General features: G+C 41.4%; 1 long non-coding RNA gene across 2 annotated transcripts in view; it reads left to right on the top strand.

The window, feature by feature from the left end:
• The window catches only part of LOC134935320 (uncharacterized), a 144637-nt gene that overhangs the window by 109254 nt on the left and 9778 nt on the right, over nt 1-25605 (top strand). Inside the window, exon 5 of one of the 2 annotated variants that reach the window (XR_010180055.1) lies at nt 5778-7587. The exons of the other annotated variant lie outside the window; for it this stretch is intronic. This is a non-coding gene — a long non-coding RNA (uncharacterized LOC134935320). Of the gene's footprint in view, nt 1-5777; nt 7588-25605 lie in introns of those variants that run through there. 2 annotated transcript variants of the gene reach the window in all.

Consider the following 25605-nt stretch of genomic DNA (forward strand, 5'->3'; position numbering starts at 1 on the left):
AAGAGATGGGGAAGCAATAGATTGAGAGGAAGAGAAGATGGAAAAGCGACAGGAGATGAGGAGAAGATATATAAGCCACAGGTCCGAAGGAGGAGATGCAGTAGCGACAGGTCAGAAGGAAGAGGAGATGGGGTAGTGACAGGTTGGGGGTGGAGGAGATGGTGAAGTGACAGGTGGGGAGAAGATATGGAAGCAAAAGGTCCGGAGGAGGAGATGGGGAAGCAACAGATTGAGAGGAAGAGAAGATGGAAAAGCGACAGGTGGGGAGGAGAAGATATAGAAGCGACAGGTCTGAAGGAGGAGATGCAGTAGCGACAGGTCAGAAGGAGGAGGAGATGGGGTAGTGACAGGTCGGGGGGAAGAGAAGGTGATGAGGTAGTGACAGGTTGGGGAGAGTAGGAGATGGGGTAACAACAGGTGGGGAGGAGCAGATACAGAAGCGACAGGTACGGAGGAGTAGATGTTGTAGCAAGAGGTCTGGAGGAGGAGGTGATGGGATACTGACAGGTCGGAGGGAGAAGGAGGAGATGGAGTAGTGACAGGTCGGGAGAGGAGGAGGAGATGGGGTAGTGACAGGTTGGAGAGAGGAGGAGGAGATGGGGTAGCGACAGGTGGGGAGGTGAAGATATAGAAGCGACAGGTCCGGAGGAGGAGATGTTGTAGTGAGAGGTCTGGAGGTGGAGGAGATGGGGTAGTGACAGGTCGGGAGGAGGAGGAGATGGTGAAGTGACAGGTGGGGAGGAGAAGATATAGAAGCAACAGGTCCAGAAGAGGAGATGCGGTAGTGACAGGTCTGAAGGAGGAGGAGATGGGGTAGTGACAGGTCAGGGAAAGGAGGAGATGGGGTAGCGACAGTTGGGGAGGAGCAGATATAGAAGCAACAGGTCCAGAGGAGGAGATGGAGAAGTGACAGGTCCCAAGGAGGGGATGCGGTAGCGACAGGTCAGTAGAAGGAGGAGGAGATGGGTAAGCAACAGGTGGGGAGGAGAAGATATAGAAGAAGCGATAGGTCAGGAGGAGGAGATGGGGAATTAACAGGTCTGGACTCAGGAGTAGGAAATGGGGAAGCAACAGATCAGGTGGAGAATATGGGGATACAACAGTTTAGCAGAAATACCAATTATATATATTAACAAACATATGCACATTTATTTCATGCTTGACTACTGTAATAGCCACACTCATAAAAAATTATATGGTTGCTGGTTAATGTTAAAGGGGAGGAACAACATGCAAAAAATGCAGGGAAAAAGCAGAAAGTAATCTTAATTACTGTAGTAGTTAATAATTCTCTGAGTAGGGTTAATTGCTAATGAGGAAATTACATTGTATGGTATCAGAAATACTCTGTATTGTATGACTGCTTTTAAGCCCCCTGTATTAAAACAGTTGTTACTGTGATGCTCTCTGTATTTTGTGTCTCTCTACCTGATACCTTTTTCCTCTCTCTCTCTCTCAGAACCCTATCTAGTGACTCTACTTGGCGTAATATGTAAAAGGTGACTCTACCTGCTGTATTATGTAAAAGGGGACTCTACTTGCTGTGTTATGTAAAAGGGGACTCCAACTGCTATAATGTGTTAAAGGGAGCTCTACCTGGTGTAATGTGTGATAGGGGCTCTACCTGGAGTAATTTGTTAAATGGGGCTCTACCTGGCGTAATATTTGACAGGGACTCTACCTGGCATAATGTGTGACAGTGGCTCTATTTGGCATAATGATCTTGGTGCTAACAGTAGGACAGAACTACCTCCTTTAGATCCGAATTTAGGAGCTTTTATCTGCTTTTTGTTTAGCTCTCCTAACCATTAATTGAGTCTCCAGTCAGGGAATCTTTATTTATGTTCCCGTACTGCCTACATTTTTTATGTTTACATCCATAATATGCTGCTAATTTGTAATTCATTTTTAAACTTCTTTTGTATGGACGTTGTAACCAATAAATTGCATATGGATTGTTTTTATCCAATCCATGTTGACCATTGCTTTTTACACCATCTGAGAACAAAAACCACTGGATACCTGGGTGTATACCAACACCCATTCAAAGAAACCTTTATGGGAACATAGAGCACCTCTTTAAGGTCAGTAAGGTGAGGGTCCTTTAATTGTTGTGGTATTCCTGGGGAGGTCAACCTATTCAACGTGGTACATACACAAGTACAACAAAGCCTTTCAGTGAAAGTAGGGCACTTCCTTAAGGTTAGTGTCATGGAGGTATCTGCATAGTCTGGTCCTAGTGGTAATTTAAATTCTTACCACCTGTTTTTCCTTTACATACTCACCTTGGATATGGGAGTGAATATTAGGAAATCTTGTTTGAAGATTTTCACCCCTACAACAGTCATCCTGGTTGGAAGTGGATGTTGTTATTATTGACTAGGCTTTGATACAGAGACTGACCGTGCCCTGGTTTTGTTCAATTGTTTTGTCAAGTATTGTGGTTGAGCAGGAATGTGGCTCTAGATCAGGACTGGGCGGCGGTCCTTTGGCGCAAGTTACAGACATATATTGTTTCCTTCTGTTGGTCTGGAACCTGTTTGCCCATTTTCTCCTACTTCATTATCATGATTTCTGTGTTTGGCACCACATTCCAAAAACAAACCATACATAAGAGCAAAATAAATATGAAAACAGACATCAGACAGAGAGTAGAGGGAACCCTGCTCACAAGGCTTACAATATATAAGGAAAGGACAATGCTGAGACATTAGAAGCTGGTGGGCCTTGAGATGAACATTGTAAAGGGAATAGTTTCAGGAGGAGTAGGATAGGCTATAATGAAGAGGTGGCTTTTAGAGGTGCATTGAAATGATTAAAGATTTGGAGAGTGGGAGAGAGTGTCATCAGGTGCAGTAAGGCATTCTATAAGGGGAACCTAGTTACAGAGGGTTGATAAGAGAGCGAGTGGAGATAAATTTGGTTATGCAGTTGTAAACAAGTTAGAGAAGTAGCTTGGAAGGACAAATAGGAGAGAATTGGGATGGTCTGAAAGGGCAGGGTTGAAGAGATGACTGCCTGTTTGAAAATTGAAGGGAAAGTGTCAGCAGTGAATTAAAGGAAGAGAGAATTGTCAGTAGGAAAGGGGAGATGTGGAAAAAATATTTTTTTAATGTCTGCTGCTGATTTTGTCTCTCAAGTACTGTACAGTATGTGACAAACTTATGAGCAGTGAGGGGAAAAGGATGGCTATTCAGCATGAGAAATGCAGACAGTTGAAGGTTACATATAGGTCTGTTTGAAAGCAAAAAAAAATAATCAGAATCATAGACATTTTTTAACTTTGCAATATTTGCAATAATTATCAGGTGAATTCTTTTAGTGATGACAGTTCTGTTTGGACGTTTGGAGTAGTACAAGTAAGACTGAGAAGAAGATTAAGTCAAGAATGTTTAAATGTCACTGTATATGGTCTGGGTGCAGAATAGTACAGTAGGAAAGCAGATATAAGGAAATGAGATTGTGATTAGATAGGGGGAAAGCTAAGTTGGAGAAGCTGCGGATGACACAAAAACAGAAGAACATTAATTCCAGGGAATGTAAATCCCTATGTGTAGGCGATTACTTCCACAGCAGGGAACAAAATTAGAAGCAAGTAAGCATGAGGAACTTGAGGGTAGATCATGTCAGCAGTGTTGTTGATGAGATTTTGAAATCCCCTAGAATTAGAACGGGTAAGGCAATGGATAGACAGTGACAAAAACCAACAAATAGGTTTTCATATAATTGTAAGACTGGACTGCGTAGAAAATTACTCCACAAACTTGTTGACCATCAGTTCAAGTAATGTAAGGGAGTTAAATTAAAACCATGCAGCACTGGTAGTAAATTATGTAAAAACAGGCTATTTTCACTAGAAACCTGTTCTTTCATTTTCAATTTTGCAGTTTAACTTGGGCAAATGCATTTTGCAGTTAACACAATCATTCTGGGATCACAGGTGATCACCAGACAATACGTTCTAATGGGCCCATCATCCATCATTTGTGGATGATGGGTGCCCTGTATTGGAGAACTTCTCACATTCCTGGATTCCTTGATTTTTCTGTAGTGCAGGGATTTTTACCTATTGACCACTCTGATCTCAACTTCTATGAGAGCACAAACAAAGTTGCCCATGTCTTTGTACATTATCCGGTGGGAAAGATAAAGGGCAAAAACATAAATGTTTTATGTTTTTGACATTTTAGATTGACTATCCAATTATACTCAACTGCTTCAAAATCCAGCTCTAAATAAGTGCATGGCCAATTTGCTCATTTGAGCAAATTAGCTTTCTTTGGGAAAGATAAAGGGACTTGACAACCTGCCCACCTTTTGTATGCTTAATTTTCTTTCTTGCAAAAGTGATGTCATTGTGCAAGAGCACAACAAAATCACTTACCGATCAACCACACCTGCTATCAGTAGTCCCCATCAATCATCTTGACCGGTGAGTACAACGTAAATTTTCTCTCCACATTCTCTCTTCTGCTGTGGAGTACAAGCAGGACTCATCCACATTCATAGGGAATATGCAGAGTATGAGCTCCACTTGTTTTCCACAGTAAAGGGGTTAAAAGTGAAAAATGGATAGATGTTTTGTATATAGAAGACAAAAGAATCCTTTGCGAAGGCTAGTAAATAATTATCTACATGTAGTAATAATAATAATAATAATAATAATATAATAGAGATTTATTTTAGAAAGTTAAACTATGATTATCTACATGTAGTAATAATAATAATAATAATAATAATAATAATAATATAATAGAGATTTATTTTAGAAAGTGAAACTATGATTATATTTAAATAAATGTAATTTATAAATATTTGATCAAAATAAAGAGTAAAGTACAGTTCCAAACTATCTGAATTACATATTGTTGAAATAGTGTTGGTAAACCATTTACTGTGTCATACTAATTTCTTAAGTGTACAAAAAGGGTGGGTGAGAGGGCTTATAAATTGCAAGAGTTAATACTGTTAACTTGTGATACATTTATTTCACTTAGTCAGAAGTATGACACAAGTCTGACCTTTGCCAAATAACAATTGTTGACAGGGAACACTTCTGGTATTATTCCTAAGTATGATAAGAAAAGGTAAAACAAACAACAGAAAGACCCTCTAGCAGCATATGACCAGGTCAGAACAACAAAGTAGTTAATCCCTACATTATGCAATACAGAGTTTACTGAATAAAGAAGAAATGTTGTATTACTCAATAAATATAAAAGCTATACACATCTAAATTAAGCCTGAACTTCATAAGTTTTTTTTTTTAAATATACATTTATTTCAAGACCATGATGGTCTTAAGGGTAGCCTAACCTCAAAAATGGTCTTTATTATTATATTGGGCAATTCATAGGGTGTACCTAATGTTATACTGCCTTTTTAAAGCCATAAGACTTATTAGGGTTTGTTGCGTTATCTCCTATACATGTGATCTGACGTGTTATAGACCTCTCTGAACCTTTATCTTCCAGTAACTTCATAGAGCACCCATAAAGAAGTCATATCCTTCTCTCGCTATTAGTCCATGACCCCAAACAATTTTATCTTATATTACACCTTATTTTTGCTTACCTAGGAGACTGTGGGGTGATGTCAGGGTTAGATAAAGCAGCACAACTCTGAGAAGCAACTGCTGGTACTGTAGGTGTAACTAGAGATTTGCTAGATGGATGTATTGATGGTAATACAAAATATTTATTATTGTACTGCAGTCCCATTTGTTATTACAGTTACAATGTAAAGGTGTTATTCACTAATTGGAATTTTCTTTCAAGACAATCAGAAGATGGCCCAGATGGAGGTACCACCAAAGGAAAGTTTAATACCCACTGGAAACAGTGTGACTCTACTCAAAATTCCATCAACAAGTTAGCAGGTGTTAAGGCCACCATACATCTAAGCTCCGTTTTCCCAATTCCCTGATCCAACTGAAACAGCTGATTTGCCGACAGGTGGCAATCCACTGGGGAATCAAGGAAATTCTTCATTTTAAAATGCCCTGATTTGCAGATCCGACTGTTTTATATTTTTCAGTTCTGACAGATGTGCAAGTATGTGCTGCTGGAGAGAGATCCAAAGGTCATTTTAGAAGTACTGACCAAAAAATAGGTCAATACTGTAAATTAGCCCCTTAAAGAAGAGATATGTGGTTCTGTTCTCCTGAAAATCCAAATCCACCCAAATTAGTTTGATCCGAACCAAAAACCTGGTCCGGATCTCCTGTGAAGATCTGATTTGAACCGAGTCTTGGTTCGGATTTTTGAGTATTGGATTGCAACAATTACATGATTTTAGCTGTATTTATTGATTTCTTTTATCAACGATTATCGATTTTGTTTTTGATATTTTTTACCTAAACAAAAACAAAGTCCGACCCAAAAAACTTGAGGGTGGATTTTCAAAACCAAAAATCAAAAGCAATGGTGAATTAGAAACACGACCCAAACATGAGGATTCGTGCAATGGGGGTCATTCCGAGTTGTTCGCTCGCTAGCTGCTTTTAGCAGCATTGCACATGCTAAGCCGCCACCCTCTGGGAGTGTATCTTAGCTTAACAGAATTGCGAACGAAAGATTAGCAGAATTGCGAATAGAAATTTCTTAGCAGTTTCTGAGTAGCTTGAGACTTACCCACAGATTGCGATCAGCTCAGCCCGTTTCGTTCCTGGTTTGACGTCACACACACGTCCAGCGTTCAGCCAGCCACTCCCCCGTTTCTCCAGACACTCCAGCGTTTTTCCCTGACACGCCTGCGTTTTTCCGCACACTCCCAGAAAATGGCCAGTTTCCGCCCAGAAACACCCACTTCCTGTCAATCACACCCTGATCACTTCAACGATGAAAATTCTTCGTTCGGGCGTGAGTAAATCTAAGTTTTGTGCAAAAATACTTAGCGCATGCATGTGCATTTTTGCCTTAATCGCTCCATTGTGAAAATCGGCAACGAGCGAACAACTCGGAATGACCCCCAATGTTTGGTTATTTTCATACTGCTACTCATTGGCAGTTATTTACAAACAGGGATATGTGCACATCTCTACCTTAAAAACACTAGAGAAAAGAAATCCTAAAAATGTTTGGTTATTTTCATACTGCTACTCATTGCCAGTTATTTACAAACAGGGATATGTGCACATCTCTACCTTAAAAACACTAGAGAAAAAAAATCCTAAAAATGTTTGGTTATTTTCATAATGGTACTCATTGCCAGTTTTTTACACATCCAAACCATAGGTTTTACTATGTAACAGTTTAGAGGATCAAAACCCAAATCACTGTTGATACAGTAGTCTGAAAACACCAAAATGTTATACTATCTTAGCTAGGGTAAAGAAAGAGAAAAAAAAAGACAATTAAAAAAAAACCTCCCTCTCCCTTCTGTAACAAGCTGTCTTACTCAACATCGGTCTCAGCAAAGAAGGTCAAATGATGGGACCCCACACCTTAAGATGCCTATTCCAATAATAATTAGGACTGTCTCTTCCTGGTATCCCTGGCCGGTGGTTACCAGGCTTATAATGTTGAAATATAGTGCCCATTCTTATGGTATTACAAGTGCCAGCATGGAAGTGAGTGGCAATGCATATTGGGGGTAATTCCAAGTTGATCGCAGCAGGAATTTTGTTAGCAGTTGGGCAAAACCATGTGCACTGCAGGGGAGGCAGATATAACATGTGCAGAGAGAGTTAGATTTGGGTGTGGTGTGTTCAATCTGCAATCTAATTTGCAGTGTAAAAATAAAGCAGCCAGTATCTACCCTCCACAGAAATAAAATAACCCACCCAAATCTAACTCTCTCTGCAAATGTTATATCTGCCTCCCCTGCAGTGCACATGGGGGGTAATTCCAAGTTGATTGCAGCAGGAAATTTTTTAGCAGTTGGGCAAAACCATGTGCACTGCAGGGGAGGCAGATATAACATGTGCAGAGAGAGTTAGATTTGGGTGGGGTGTGTTCAATCTGCAATCTAATTTGCAGTGTAAAAATAAAGCAGACAGTATTTACCCTGCGCAGAAACAATATAACCCATCCAAATCTAACTCTTTCTGCACATGTTATATCTGCCTCCCCTGCAGTGCACATGATTTTGTCCAACTGCTAACAAAAATCCTGCTGCAATCAACTTGGAATTACCCCCATGGTTTTGCCCAACTGCTAACAAAATTACTGCTGCGATCAACTTGGAATTACCCCCATTGTTACTTGTAATGCCAAACTGACACTATAAGTATTTCCCTTTAGTTCAATAAAGTATTTGTGACCCCTTAGTATACTAAAGTATTTATGCATCATTAATATATGAAATAAATAATACATTATTATATTTACTATTTACTATTATTTCCTCAATATTTTCTTCTAGTTTTTAATGTCCAGAGTAAATGCTCTCCTGGAATCTTATTTTAACCCTTTTGGAAAAATAAAATAAAAAGCCCTCTAAACTAATTGGATTATATAGTAAGCTTGATTACTTAAGAGTCAATCAGGAGTGGTCTTTCACTGATGAAAGAACTGGTCACAAAGCTAAGTAGCACAGTCTATAACAGGGAGTTTTATCTGTATTATTTTAACATACTGACATAAAAAAATATCTCAAACATCTTTTCTGACCCTGATGCATTCGCAACTCCGTTTTTGCATGCATACAGTATTTACCAAAACTATGGTAATGCCACTGCAGTAGGATTTGTACAGTGACAGCATCTCTGATCTGCCACTTGCATACAAAGACCACACCAACCTTATGATTAGAATGTCCGTCACTAGTAGTAAGCAACTGAAGCCTTTACAATTGCGTACGAATTGGCAGTCGCAGGCTCAGACACAACCCTGAAACATTTGAGTTTATGAATCCTAACCCAATTACCTCTCCCAAACAGTCACTACCTGTCACTCAGTTCGTGACTAAATTCTCACTGTGTCTGCCATCACTAATCAATAGCTGTGCATTTATAGTACAATGGACCTCAGGCTCCAGTGTGACACCACTGCAGACTCGCTGCGTAGTCAAAGGACTCTAGATGGAACAACTAACATATAAGTTTGTCAAAACATGTTGCATTTTGTAAGCATATTTTAGCACTGTCAATAATCTAAATTTGACCATGATCTCTGATGAAGACAAGCAAGGAAAAAAAAAAGAATCTAAAAAATTTGGAGATGTCTTGAATAGCACTGGTTCACTGGAAGTAACCTCAAATTCCTCTCTCTATGATCCATGTTTATTTGAAATATCAAATATCTAACTTTGAAAGTGTTGAGTTTTTTTTAAAGATTTGTTTAACTATCATTGTACTACTGTATTTCATAAAGTAAATGATAAAAGCTTGAACAGGGATCTATTTTAAGAACTACATTGCTATAGAGGTAAGTAAATGAATGTTGTTACTATTTAAACCAAATATCTTAAAATATAACAAATACATGTACTCTTTCGAATAAACTGAATATCAAAACTATTCATTTTCTTGGATGTTTATTTAGCAAATACTGTAAATACCAGTAGAAATTGGCAAAACTACTCTTAGGTACCAATGTGAGCTTACATTGCAGTGTGGCAGTTGAAATGGATTTTGAACTAATGGAACAAAGATAAATAATACAGTTAGGGCAGGGGCGCATTACCTTTCAGCTCAGGGGCTCTGCTGCAGTCTCCACAAATATTTCATAGGTCCAGTGTATCTTAATACTCTGGCCATGCTCAGCACACAGTATGCAGGAAGGAAGGAGGCAGGACCAGGCAGGGCAATGTAGCTGAGAAGACTGACCCAAGCATATTGTCAAATATAAATTGTTTTTACTCAGCTGATATTGCAGCATAGTGATAGTCATCAATGGTCGATGGTTTCTTTTCACCATCATCAGAAAACCATATATGGATTAGCCAGGGCAGAAACCAGGATTTTTGTAACTTGCAGTCTTCCCCCCGCAAGGTTTCCCTACAGCAGTCTGTGCCCCCACCTTCCCATATCAGCCTGTGTCTCTCCCCCTATATCTATGCAGCAGCAGCCTGTGTTTGTGTCACCCCCACCATCACCACCGCTTACCTGGATCTTCTCTGTGCTCCTCCTTAAGGCAGCAGTGGAAGTAACGCTAATCTTCAGCACGCGTGATGCCATGACATCACGTGCACAACACAGATAGGGAAAAACATTATTGTGACAGGAGATCTTGGTCCCTCTTAGCCTGCGCCCTGCTGATTAGTCCAGTGGTGTTGGCACAGAGACTGGTCACAATTACCAGACCAGACATCAGTTAAAGATGGGTCGGGAAAGTTCTAGCCGGGGGGGGCTGTGCCACCCCCTTAATCTGGTGTGTCCTACCCTCTGAAGCCTAACATCACCACAGCATTCTTCTGACTCATCATGGGTTTCCTGTTTTTGTCTCTGACTGTCTTAGCACCTGGAGCACATGCTCCACTAGGGCCTTATTCAACATCGTGGCACCACTATCGAAGGTGTGGTATAGGTGGCTTGCAGTTGAAAGCAAGACACTTACCAGGGCCATAACAAGGGTGGTGCAACATGTGACACCACACAGGGCACCGCTAGGCATGGGGGGCTGTTCTGCATCACCTATCAATTTTGTGTTTTACTCAATCTCACTCGCAACATCCTTCTCTTTAATCCCCGGCATTAACTGGCAGTCCCCATCTCCTCCTCGTGTCCGTAAGCACCTTCAGATATACACTCCTTTATTTAAGACACACATTTCAAAATACTCTTATACTTCCCACACAGGAACAAATTGCTCCATGAGTAAGGTGTCTGACTGCTATATGGAAGGTCATTGGTTTTATTCCTGTGTATAACAGTAATTTGAAATGTGTGCTTTAAATAAAGGATGATGTGACTGAAGGTCCTGAGTATGATTGCTACGAAATGCGTGATTTAAAATAAAGTATGATGTAATTAAATGAAAAAGAACTCTCAAATTAAGTACATAAATAATGGTATAACAGGATTGTTGTCCAAATCAATTTTCTTTGGAGTGTTCTGTAAGTATACTGTAGGTGTGGTATTACTAGGTAAATCTATTCAGATCATGGTTGCAGACCATTTCAACTGCTTGTACTGAAATATTACTGAGTAAATCTATTCAGATCACTATTGCAGACTTTTAACTGCTTGTACTGAAGTATTCCTAGGTAATTTAATCAATTAGTACTTTCATTGGATTTAGTGATCTGTGTTTTTATAAAATAGCATTGATTTTTATAACATATCAGTGATAACATTGCATAGTTAAAACTTTAGAAAGCTGTTATAAGTGTATTTAAATCTGTACTATGTCAATAAATTAAGCGTGGTTTACTGACCTTTCATTTATTAGATTTGATTAACACCTTTTGCTGGAGGTGGAGGGTTGCCGTGTGGGGGTGGAGGGTTGTAATTATGATGAACATATGTTTCTGTAGCCTTATTTAATCAGTGTAGTTTAGGACGCCAGTGTCTAGTATTTTAAGTGTCTAGTTATAAAGTGTCAGCTTAAAATCAGTTTCAGCATTATGTCTGTGTTAAACTGAAGGAAAATAGAAGGCAAACAAACAACAAACTAACCTTAATACAGAAGGACTGTGTTACAACCACAAAACTCAGGATAATTATGTGGCCTCTCCGCACCTCTGCCACAAGAATTCTAAGTCTAGGCATACTAACCCTCTGGCTGAGAACATCAGGACTGTTTCCAGGCCTAACCATCTAGGTTAGCAAGGAGCTGTGGGGTAGAGCACCAGGACCAGGCTCAGCAGTGACATTTCCACACTTGAGTATGCTTCTCATAACCACCCATTCTGCTCCCATGAAACCAGGACATTTATAATTTTATCAAAATAATGTTATCCTAATTTTCCCCCTTCGTTGGTTACCTGCAAATGTTTTTTTTACCAATTTTTTTTCTATCAGCGGACTTCCACCCCACTGTGTGCTATTCCTGTAATGTGTACCTCCACTGATTGCACATCCTGTCAGTGGTGACCTATGCAGTGCACCACAGATGGTTGCCTCAGATGGTTCCTCCGTGGGCAGGATATTTTTCATGTGAATCTTTCCATACAGGGTATATCATACTACTGCACAAATGTCTGTTTTCCATTATATAAGCATTGGGCCCTTGTATGGCCCACCTCCCACAGTGTGACCTTCATAGTGCGCTCAACATGGCTGCCTCATCTAGTACTCTTGTGAATGGGATGAAAAATACATGGACTTGATGCTTTTGTTGGGGCCCTACTCTTAGCGTTACGATGCTACAATCACCCCATTTTGTGTCTTCTCTTCCAGGGGTAGACTGTTCAACCCCGGGTAATCCTAAGCAGTGCGCCCAAGATGGCCTCCTCACCTGGTACCCTGTGAGGGTGGATTACACAACCCTTGGAAGTTATTACCAAAAATGCCTACACCAATCCTGCATTATGCTTACTATGCACTCAAGGTTTTCTTTTTATGTCTGTGTGGCTTGTCTATTACTGCATTACTTAAATCTTCTGTATTATGTGCATTGTTGTTGATGTCTATAAAGTGCCTTGAGTCCTGATGGAGAAAGAGCGCTTTATAAATACAATTATTATTATTAGTATTATTCTATACAGCGCATCCAGAAAGTATTCACAGCGCTTTACTTTTTCCACATTTTGTTATGTTACAGCCTTATTCCAAGATGGAATGAATTCCTTTTTTCCACTCAAAATTCTACACACAATACCCCATAATGACAATGTGAAAAAAGTTTTTTTGAGATTTTTGCAAATTTATTAAAAATAGAAAATTAAGAAAATATACATGAACATAAATATTCACTGCCTTTGCCATGAAACTGAAAATTGAGCTCAGGTGCATCCTATTTCCACTGATTATGCTTGAGATGTTCCTACAGCTTAATTGGAGTCCACCTGTTGATTGGACAGATGATTTGGAAAGGCACACACCTGTCTATGTAAGGTACCACACTCGACAGTGCATGTCTGAGCACAAACCAAGCATGAAGTCAAAGGAATTGTCTGTAGACCTCAGAGACAGGATTGTCTCGAGGCACAAATCTGGGGAAGGGTACAGAAAAATATCTGCTGCTCTGAAGGTCCCAATGAGCACAGTGGCCTCCATCATCCATAAATGGAATTAGTTCGGAACCACCAGGACTCTTCCAAGAGCTGGCCAGACGTCTAAACTGAGTGATCGGGGGATAAGGGCCCTAGTCATGACCAAGAACCCGATGGTCACTCTGTCAGAGCTACATCATTCCTCTGTGGAGAGAGGAGAACCTTCTTGAAAAACAAAGGAAGAAAGACTCTGCGTCGACAGATAGTGAAAAATTTGGATATATGTGTAGAGGACATTTATCAATCACCGCTCTGCAGCCATCTATTTTAGGGCAATACTCCTTCCTAAATATATCTGAATAGAAAAGAAAAATGGGAGCTCTATGGGGGAAATTCAAATGTTTGAAAAGTCGGTTGGGTGTCTGTTTTTTCCTGTCTATTAGATCGGAAAAAACAAACACCTAATTGACTTTTCAAACATTTGAATTCCCCCCTATATGTCTATTTTTTTTACTATTTTTAGACACACAGTTTAATACAATACAATGATAGAACACCGGCCGACATTTAACAGAGGTTGTACCTCTGAGGAAGCCATTGAACCCCTGGGGAGGCGGAGAAACGTGCAAGAGACTTTTTTCTGACCACCGCAAGCCGGCACAACACTATCCAAGCTGAGGAGGAGAATATTCCTGTGAAAAAGCTATCTCACCAGGCGACTGAATCTGATCCATAAGGAGCCGGGAGATATCAGGCCTGCTCAGGTGGACGTGAGTGGGCACTTGCCCAACAGCAACTTAAAAACAATTAAATGTCCTGGCCAGGACTAAGGACTGGTGTGGTTATTGATACCTGCATATATACAAGAGATATAGTACACAGAAGTTTATCACACTATTCTGTCCCAGTGGATTAAGCTAAAATAGCCTCAAAATATATTGACTGGATAAGTGTCCGTTTTCTATTTTTATTATTTTTATATTTATATTTCTTTTTGTATTGATGTATTTTAAATGCCGGCTGGTGTTCTATCATTGTATTGTATTAAATTGTGTGTCTAAAAATAGTAAAAAATTAGACATATAGATCTCCTATTGGCGCTGTTTTTCTTTGTGTGTTTTTCTATTCCAGAAGGACACCCATCTCTGCAGCAATGCACCAATCAGGCCTGTATGGTAGAGTGGCCAGACGGAAGCCACTCCTTAGTAAAAAGCACATAGCAGCCTGCCTGGAGTTTGTCAAAATGCACCTGAAGGACTCTCAGACCATGAGAAACAAAATTCTCTGGTCTGATGAGACAAAGATGGATTAATGTAAAATTGATAAGCAGTATGTGCCGGATGTCAGTATTTTGAAACTTTTTCACAACTGCTGGGGCACCAAAGATTGCTATAACAGAACTGAACACAAGTCAGAACTAGTAAATATGAGGTTATTCCTCAGAAGTGGGCAATATCTTCCTGCAGTCATCAGCGCTGTACAAGAGAACTCATAGGAGCGCCTGGATTTTTTTTAAACAGGTAGGGGTGGGGCATGTTGAGACTTTGATCTGGGTGACAGAAAATATAATTTCTCCCCTGAGTTATGGTAACTTTACCACTTTGATGGACAAGAGCATTACTATTTTTCTTAATGAAGTTAGAGTACCTTTAACATTGTGAATGAAAAGAACATTAGGCAGGGTACACACAGAGCGATATATATCGTCCAGTTCGATGGATCGGAACGACATATCGCTCCCAACAGCACATATCAGGCAGAGTGTGTGCCTTATATATGGGTACTCGCGGTCGCTAGTGACGTCGTCAGGTTTGATGCGCTGCACATCAAACCTGACAATATCGCTAACAACAACATGTATGCTAATGAAGGACAGAACAGTGATAGTTCCATCCTTCATTAACATCTATCAATGTGTACCCAAGCTTTGATATGTTGGCATGTCGGGCCGACATATCGGCTGGGTACACATTGCTTGAGTGTGTGCCCAGCTTAACTTCTTTGCCAAGCATTACAAAGGAACTGACAAAAATGTTTCCCTGGCCCATATCCTATTGTTTAAATAAATTATTTAATTACATGAATCAATTACATGTAAAAAACCTAATTGGAGAGCAAGCAACATTTTGTGAATTTTTGATGCATTTAGGGGGTTATTCAGAGATGAACGCAGATCATTGCATACGCAGCTAGATCTGCGTTCATCTCTGCACATGCTGGGGGTCGCCCAGCACAGGACAAAGCTGCCCAGCATGTGTGAGGCTGCCCCTGATGCATCCGCAATTAGATTGCTTACGATATTTGGATCTAAGGTTCACATCTGGCAGCAAAATGTTTTTTTCAAAGTGGCTGTGTGTGCCATCACTCAGCCGCCCCAAAAACGGTCCTGGCCCACCCCTGTTCACCTCGCCTCGCCCCACCAACACTGCGTCACCGCCCAACAGACGCCCGCCGGGGCCAAACACATTGCGGCTGCATCCGCAATGTGTATGTCTTTGCAGTCGTGATGCAACAGCTACATGACCCCCTTAATTTGAGATGCTCTTTTTATATATACCCACAGTAGCATGTTGTTTTCCCAATGTTTTTTTAATCCTTTGTTTACCATATCCAGTCCTTACTGCATCCTAGTAGTAATATTTTCCATACTTAATGATGGAGCACAGATGCCTTCATTACTCACAGACACAGTTTCAAAGATACATGTGGTACAAAATATTTCAATTGGGATTCTGTAAGGAGACACGGAAAACATGCACTGTTGGCGTACTCAAAGATTTGGGAACCACTGCTTTAACTGCATGAATCACATAAATGTTCATATGTGACATTTATAGATCAGCCAGTATTACTAGATTACCTGTGATCTTACCTTTAGCAGTATCCATAATCTCAGAACTGAGGGCCTTATTTACAGTTGGACTCCTAAGTGCTCCAAGTTTAGGCGCATTTTTGTATTGCAGGAAAACATTTAATTATGCAAGTGTGTTGTGTCAAATGTATCTCAAGTTGATTCCAAGTCAAAAGCATTGCATAAAGTGTACAAAATATGTATACCTGGTCCAACTAATACCACTTTTGTACCAACTATAGCGGGTCGCACCCGGGAGCCTGACACGGGAGCTTCCTGGGTGCGACCCACCTCAGGCACTTTTCCCACCACTGAATCCAACCTGGCATATTGCCGAGTTGGTGACATCAGCGGTGATGCGGTGAGGGCGGCGCTTGGGGATCACATGATCTCCAAGCGCCGCCCGTACATTCACTGTGAACAGGAGTAGGGTCGATGCGACACGGCTTCCCATTTACACAGCACAGTTTGCTGGGTTGAACCCGTGTTCAACCCTGCAAGCTACCCGAGTTGGAATACCGGGTCACTCGATCCGGATTATTCCAACTGGGACCATTTACACCGCGCAGCAACACGGGTTATGCACGTTCATGTGCAGTAACCCGTGTTACTAGCTGGCAGTTTAAAAAGGGTATTATAGTGTTTAGAGGAAGATAAGGCCAAGATGCTGTGCAGTTCTCATGTGGAAATGCAGTGGACTTCATCCGACAGATATTACAAACCTTGAGATAAAAACACTACCATCACAATTTACATTTAGAACATAATCTAAAAAATAAATTGGATGCTTGCTGTTTCTATACATCCATAGGATATAGTTACTACATTTGCATTTGAGCTAAAGGGGGGTACTCACGGGAGAGATGTGTGCTGAACGATCTTAACACAGACCGCTCAGCACACATCTCTCACCCCGCTCAGCACAGCGCGATGTGCTGAGCGAGGGGGAAAGCCGACGGGGGGGCCGCTCACTTCACACAAGGGTGAAGTGAGCGACCCGCTAGATTGAGCCTGCATGCAGCTCAATCTAGCATCGGCGATAGCGATGTGCGGGGCCGCGCATCGCTATCGCTGGAGGGCATACACACGGCAGATCCGTGCTTAAAATCTAAGCAATCTAGCAAGATTGCTTAGATTTTAAGCACGGATCTCTCCGTGTGTACCCCCCTTAAGAAATACCACTGGCTTTTGGGATTCAGAGGGAAGGTTGAAGTAGCATGTGCAGAGGGAGTGTTGATGGGAGTCTATCGGACATTCTTGAAGGGAAGGCTGGGTTATCTACATACAGTGCTATTTGTTTATCATTTGTTTTTGGTTTATAAGATTAGCAAATAAACTCATTATTTGCAACCTCTTAAGTAAATGCTACTTAAGCTTTACACAATAGAAGTTATTTTACCATGGTATTACCTAAGAATTCTGCAGTTATCTGTCCAAATCTTTCTATAATAGGTATGCTTAATCTCTAGTATTACAGAGCATCAAAACATTGTTTGAATAGGACATGAATCTAAATGTACAGATTAGATTGCATGTGAGAGACACTAAACAATCATCTGTTCAAATGATTGTAACAGAAATTAGTGTTTAAAATAAAAAAAAATCAGATCTTTGAAAAATAATCAGTAACAGGTAAATATTTTTTTATGTTGTTATTAACAAACGAGTGACATTTATTTATAAAGAAGAAAGCTTAACCTTAAATATGAGATATAGGGGGAATTCAGTTCCGGGTTAACAGTATGAACATAGAAAGCTAGTTGCACCAGCGCATACAAATAAGAAAACAAGGGAATACTTATTTCCAACAGACACATCAATGGTGTTTCAGCATTGTTTCCCTTTCCAGTGGAAATATTTCTTGCGAATATGATACATGAAAAGAAAAAAACAGGGGTACATAGTATAACACACAATAAAAAGACCACACAGCTTGAATCCAAAGTTCTCTGTGGTTTGTTAAAAAAAATGCACAATTACCAAAAAAACTGTTAGAACTGGTGTTAAACAGTTCTTACAGGCATATGTAAACATCCAAATGAGGTACATAAATTCACCAACCATTCCACTGTACAAGTATCCTATGGAATCAGCAGGATGGATAATTACCAGTCAGTTGAAAGAACTGGCAACGGACAGTTCTTGAAGGGTGGTCTTCAGTATGCCGACTGACGGGATCCCGGCGCACAGTATACCGGCGCCGGAATCCCGACAGCCGGCATACCGACACTTATTCTCCCTCGTGGGGGTCCACGACCCCCTGGAGGGAGAATAAAATAGCGTGGCGCGCGTAGCGTGCCACCGTGCCCGCAAGGGGCTCATTTGCGCTCGCCACACTGTCGGTAAGCCAGCGGTCGGGCTCCCGGCGCTGGCATGCTGGTCGCCGGGAGCCCGACCGCCGGCATACCATACTACACCCGTTCTTGAAGCATGTACAGTATCTGTGGAAAGTCCCCGGCTGCAGCTCCCGGCTTCGCACCGCAATTTCAGCGTGTTCGTAGAAAGTAAGGAAGCCTCCTGCTAGTGCTGCCTGGCTGCGACGTCAGTAGGGCTGTTGACAACTTTGTAATCAGAGCAGCTGCGTGTGATGTCACGCAGCTGCCCTGAGCCCCGATCACACCCATTTGGCTACTACCGCCTCTGCAATGATCCGTCTCCACCTAGCTTCTCATTGGCTCATTGCATTGCTCTGGGAGAATAATTTTGTGTTTTTTATTTTCTATATAAACCCCTCCTTGCAAGCACCTTTTTGGTCCAATAAACTGATTCAGCAAAATGAATTTATTTTTATATACTACTAGTTGAATACCCACGCTTCTCTATGGAATTTCAAGTATTTCCATGTGTATAACTTTATTTTGAAGGCATCCTGTAAACTAATTAGACTTACAACAGAACATACTCCGCATACAGCTGCCAATCATTGTCAGGCCGCACCTCTGGGCGTGCCTTCCCCGGAATGATGCTTTCAAAAGACTGGTGCTGAGGAAAATAATCTGCCTCCTTCTCTGCCCCCTCCCGCTTCTGATGCTGCCCTGCTCAGTGCTTTAAATGTTGTAGCGACAGGCCAAACTCTGCCCACTGTATGTTAAATATGTAAGGTTTGCAGGGATAGGCTGACTCTATTTCAAAGGGCCCTAGATCTCCTAGCTTAGTTTCTTACTCTCCTTAGGGCTCATCCATTGAGGTAAAATGGTTAAAAAGATTTTCGCACAACACTTATGCTGGGTATACACTATACAATTATCTGGCCAATTTGCCCGATATTGGTGAATTGGCCAGATAATTGGATAATGTATTCATGCGATTGATTCATTAATATCGAACAGTTGGACATGTGGGATCGGCCTGCATGTCCATCCGATTCGATGCTAAAGTTGGCTGCATCGGGCAGTGTATGCTGTTCCTGCCCGACAGACCAACATTTTCCCTGCTGTGTGGGCGTTTACTCACACCTCCATTCAGGCTGTGCAAGTGACAGCTCTGAGCCGTTCTGTGTGGTTCACCTCTTCTATGTGCAATAAATGGTTGTATGCATGTGTGTCACACACATTACATACAACCACTTATTGCACAATGTGTATAGCAGTGTGGGGGTTGTGTGTGCTATAACCAGTAGGCTACAGCATGAGTAGGGTCCCAGCACTGCAGCAGCAATCCAACATGGGGGAATCAGCAGCAGGGACAGTGACTGCTTTTCTAGCATGCGGTGTACATCTGTCCCTCCCTTCTACTCTCCCCTAATGTATGTGTGTGTGCTGTATCCAGCATTTACTGAACCGTGGGAAGGGGGGGGGGGATATAGGGGTCTCCCTGCACAGGAGATCAAGGTCCCGGAACTGCACCAGTTAAATGTGGGGGAGACAGCAGCAAGGCCAGTGCTGCAATGTGCATCTGTCCTTCTCTCCCTGTGCCCTCAGCTCTCTGTTTTCTCCCCTAATGTGTGGAGGGTAGAGGGGTCTCACTGCACAGGGTAGTAGGGTTCTGGTACAGCAACAGCCCTCAGCTCTTCCTCCTCATTACTATTATTTACCTGCCTCTCTAGTACTCATCTTCACAATAGGTATTGCCATCTATCAACATCATTAGTTGATAAAAGAGAGCCCACCTATATTTTTTTTTTTTACTCCTTTCCCTGGTATCAGGACACTGAGCCCAGCTCCTCCCTCTGAGGTGACCCGCAAAGTCCAGCCCTCGCCTCTGATTGACCCATTGAATAATAAAGTAGGGATGACAAGGCTAATACATCAATGTTTCACCATAAATGGGTTTACACCATTGCGGTTAAACACCAATGGTACCATCGATGGTGACCATCATAGGTTAAGCCACCATCCCTATCTCCCAGGCACACCGGCCTCACACCTGGCAATCTGTCACCCTGTACATGTATCTCACATCCTCTGCCCCCTCTCATTCCCTCTGTTTCCCATTACCCCATTTGTCTAGGCTTAGGGGCCTATATATAATTAACCACATTTTTAATGCGATCTGGGTACTAATGCATTGCATTGCAAAAAGCGATTACATCAGTGGAATATATTATGAAACCCTTGCAGGGACAGGGGCTCTGAAAGTGCTCCAAGTGCTGCCAGGGCTACTACGCATTTGTGCTCATGCTGACCGCACATGCACAGAGGCAATTTCCAGCGGAAGGTTCCATTCTACAGAAAATGTGCACACCCTCACCATGACTACTGCAAATTGGTATTTATAATTGGATCTCCTTTTCTTGGGTGCGCGCATTCATGCAAAATCTGCAAGTTTCATAAAACAAACTCGCATTTGCAGACTCACACCTTATTGGATTGACATTGTGTGTTTGCAGCATGCGGATACTTATCCACATCGGCAGAGTTCTTCCCAGGTGTAGTCCAGCCTGTTATGCAGCTAGCATAATCCAGCCTTTTCAGGACAAAAAACTCTGTGGGTAGTGATAAAATATCTGTCAGTGTATGGCCAAGATATCTTAAGGTGTGTACACATGGTGCAATGGCCCTCATTCCGAGCTGTTCGCTCGCAAGCTGCTTTTAGCAGCATTGCACACGCTAAGCCGCCACCTACTGGGAGTGAATCTTAGCTTAGCAAAATTGCGAACGAAAGATTCACAATATTGCGAAAAGACTTCTCTGTGCAGTTTCTGAGTAGCTCGAGACTTACTCTTTCAGTGCGATCAGTTCAGTGCTTGTCGTTACTGGTTTGACGTCACAAACACACCCAGCGTTCGCCCAGACACTCCTCCATTTCTCCAGCCACTCCCGCGTTTTTCCCAGAAACGGTAGCGTTTTTTCACACACACCCATAAAACGGCCTGTTTCCGCCCAGAAACACCCACTTCCTGTCAATCACATTACGATCACCAGAACGAAGATAAAACCTCGTAATGCCGTGAGTAAAATTCCTAACTGCATAGCAAATTTACTTGGCGCAGTCGCAGTGCGAACATTGCGCATGCGCAGTTAGCGGAAAATCGCTGCGATGCGAAGAAAATTACCGAGCGAACAACTCGAATGACCACCAATATGCACTTAACTTTTCTTATGATTTTGACTATATAGTCAAAATCATAAGGAAAGTTAGTGCATATTGCACCGTGTGTACACAGCTTGCCATGCCGATGCGCGGTCTGGCGGGATCGGCATCACAAGCAAAAATAGACTGTGCAGGCAAGTCAATTTTGACTATCTCATGTGAAAGATAGTCAAAATTGTCACTTAGCCAAAATCAGTATCGCAAGCACAGTCATCTTTGCTTACGATACCGACCACAGTCCATGTCGCGTAGGGGGAAATTCCAAGTTGATCGTAGCAGGAATTTTGTTAGCAGTTGGGCAAAACCACGTGCACTGCAGGGGAGGCAGATTTAACATGTGCAGAGAGAGTTAGATTTGGGTGTGGTGTGCTCAATCTGCAATCTAATTTGCAGTGTAAAAATAAAGCAGCCAGTATTTACCCTGCACAGAAATAAAATAACCCACCCAAATCTAACTATTTCTGCACATGTTATATCTGCCTCCCCTGCAGTGCACATGGTTTTGCCCAACTGCTAACAAAATTCCTGCTGCAATCAACTTGGAATTACCCCCATAGTGAGAATCGGGCATAACCCGTATCTCACTGTGTGTATGGAAAATTGCGCTTTCTGCTTGTCAAAAAATTGGTCTGCTCGTCTGAGAGATATTTATATCTGCCAGTGTATGCCCAGCATTAAGGTCACTGGGAGAGCTATTGGTATCCTTTACACAGCAGATTAGCAGTTGCTCACTATCAAGCTTTCCTTTAATGCATTTAAGAGTGAAAATATCTAACTCTCCTTTCCTCCTATTGCTCTCTAAGAGGTTCTGCAATGTTTAGTTCAAGTGGCAGGTTAACCTCTGATAATTGGGACACTATCCTCTCCTGACTGGAAATAGGTTGGATAAGTACTTATATCTGAACTCTCTATATATAAAAGGCAAATACCACTGACTCATCACAAAATCTCCTGAACCATAAGGCTGCACTTCATAGCCAGTGGCAGTTTTAGAGCAGTCCAATATTCAAATAGGGGAGCCACACTCAGCGATGTTTGACAGTGTTTAGGGGTGGCAGTTGATGTGGCTCCCCTATTTGAATAATGGACTGCTCTTAAACTGCCACTGCAAGGAAGTCCAGGAACAGAGCATTGTGTCCTCCCCCCTCCGCAATTTGGTATCGCCGGCACCATGCATTTTTTATAGCCCCGGCTGGGTGGGCTGTCTTAACTCTCCTCTGTGTTAACCGCTTTGTGGATTTTTTTAAAAATTCCTTCTTAGTGGGTGCCTACGTCACAAAAGCAAGCTACTGTCCAAATGTCAAGTTACTAGTTCTTATGGTTTCGGAGATTTTGTGATGAGTCAGTGGTATTTGCCTTTTATACATATAGATAGTCATAAGTATTGAAACAGGTGGGACAAGGGGGCATCTTCTTCCCTGCCAACATTTGAGAGATACCAGTCAATGTACTAGGTCATGTGCTCCACTTCTTCTTATTCCATAGCCCTTCTCCACCTACCTCCAGGGCCCTCCTTTTATTCTGTTACACTATTATCTGAATTCCCCATAGTGTCCTTTCTGCTGTTTTATGCTGATATATCTATCTTTGTGATCAGAAAGGTGTTGTGGTGGGTGAGTCCAGCTGCCCCTGAGGGGTGACATTCAGTAACTTAGGGGCACCAAAATGAAATTATTTCTTGGTCCTCCTTAACCTAAAAACATGGTGGCACCCCTGATCATAGTTAGTGCAGCTTACCAACTAAATACATACTGTAGAACAGAATTTACATTTAATTTACTGCATGGCAATTATGTAAATTATAAAATAAAAATAAAAACTTCTAAAAGGACTATGTATGATTAAATGAACCTTGTGTTATGTATGTAATATAAGATGATGCGATTTGTTATAAGGATGTGTGTTTCTGAAGCTAGAAAATCTTTTAAATAGAATCTTTGACATTTAGACAAAAATTTTCTTTAGGAAACATTGCAATGAATGGACAAAAGCACATTTCAAGAATAACTGCAGTTTATAATCATCTAGTGTATATTTGGCAATTTATCTTTTATTTTTCTTTAAATCATGCTTAAGAGCATATTTAAGATACGTTTCATATTCACATCTATAGTTCTATTACTAAGTCATGTTCTGACAAGTTCTTTCTGTTTTTTTGTTGAGCTGGCTCTAGGCCCTATGACCCTAAGGAAGCCGAGTAGACAAAAGGGAGATTCATTTGATGCAGTATTTTTTTATTTAGTGAACAATTATCTTTGAAATGACAGGACATAGGGCATTTTAGCTGATATATTTCAAAGAAAAGTATCGTATGACATCCCTTTATAACTCACATCATGGTCTTTATAACAAATGATTCACCAGATACCGTTTTACAAAATGATCTTGATGACATTCAGCAATGTTACTGCAAATGTTCTACCATTCTGCTAACGTTTTCAACATCCAAAACTTGATTTGGAATGTTGCCAGTTTCAGTTTCATATTGGTTTATACTCCCAGATGCAACTGTGACTTCAGTGCCAAATTCGTTACTTGTCCCTTTAATCTTGGATGTACTGTATACTGCAGTTGCATATTGTATCATGTACAGAACAGTTTAGATTGTCATTGATTACCTGTATATCAAGACAATCAATGCTCTAACTCATGCTGCTTGCAGATCGTATTTGGCATCAGGGTATATAAAAGTGTAGCAAATCTTTGGGCTTGAGGTTCTTGCTCATAATTTGCCTGATGGAGAAGTTGCCAACTTGCTTTCTCTTCTGGTGGGCTATACAAGTATACATCAGGAATGATGCTGAGAGTATGCTCTACTTCAGAAAAAACACTGCCATTATAATGCAACATATTATTAGTAATGACTAGAGAACTGGTCTGCGTAGGGCTGACCAAAGTACAGGCTTCATACAGGATGAGGCAGACCATAATACAACAGGGTAGTTAATACCAGCTAATACCAGCTATTCTCCTAAGCAGCGGCGGCTCCTACCTTTTTAGGCTACCTCTACCCATGATAGGAGAGGAGAGAGCCGCCCCCAACCAGCTGGGCCCCAGCACCAGTGCAACAGAGCTGACAGGTGCCAGTACCTGCCTATGGGGTGGCTTGAATGCGCACAAGCAAATCCCCAGTTTCTATGGACTGCATCGGCTGCAGCCCATAGAAGCCATAATGGGTTGATGATCAGGCCAGAAATGGCTTCCTACATGAAGCCAGCTCTCTGCTAATAACAGCCTGGTCTGTCAGTCCTGGAAGGCGATAACACCTCACAATGGAACTGCCAGTCCTGCAGGTGACTGGCAGGTAAGACTTCTAATAGAAAGTCACTGCCAGCAGTGATACAGGGCCAGCATACAGGGCCAGTGTAATGTTATTTTAACAGCAGCACCCCTATATTTTATAGCATTCAGGAGCAGTGTGCTTTTAATTTTTAACAGCTGCGCCCCTGAATTTTTATAGCATATAGGGCCAGTGTAATGCTATTTTAACAGCAGCACCCCTTTATTTTTCAGTATACTGGAGCAGTGTGCTTTAAATTTTTAGCAACTGCACCCCTGAATTTTTATAACATTCAGGGCCAGTGTAATATTATTTTAACAGCAGCACCCCTATATTTTACAGTATACATGAGCAGTGTGCTTTTAATTTTAAAAAAACTCACCCATGATTTTTTACAGCATACAGGGCCAGTGTAAAATAATTTTAACAGCAGCACCCCTATATTTTACAGCATACAGGAGCAGTGTGCTTTTAATTTTTAACAACTGCACCCATGATTTTTTACAACATACAGGGCCAGTGTACTGTTATTTTAACAGCAGCACCCCTATATTTTATAGCATTCAGGTGCAGTGTGCTTTTCATTTTTAACAACTTCACCCATGATTTTTTACAGCATACAGGGCCAGTGTAATGTTATTTTAACAGCAGCACCCCTATATTATACAGCATACAGGAGCAGTGTGCTTTTCATTTTTAACAACTTCACCCATGGTTTTTTACAGCATACAGGGCCAGTGTAATGTTATTTTAACAGCAGCACCCCTATATTTTATAGCATTCAGGAGCAGTGTGCTTTTAATTTTTAACAACTTCACCCATGATTTTTTACAGCATACAGGGCCAGTGTAATGTTATTTTAACAGCAGCACCCCTATATTTTACAGCATACAGGAGCAGTGTG

The sequence above is a fragment of the Pseudophryne corroboree genome, chromosome 6, assembly GCF_028390025.1.
Source record: "Pseudophryne corroboree isolate aPseCor3 chromosome 6, aPseCor3.hap2, whole genome shotgun sequence".
Lineage (NCBI taxonomy): Eukaryota > Metazoa > Chordata > Amphibia > Anura > Myobatrachidae > Pseudophryne > Pseudophryne corroboree.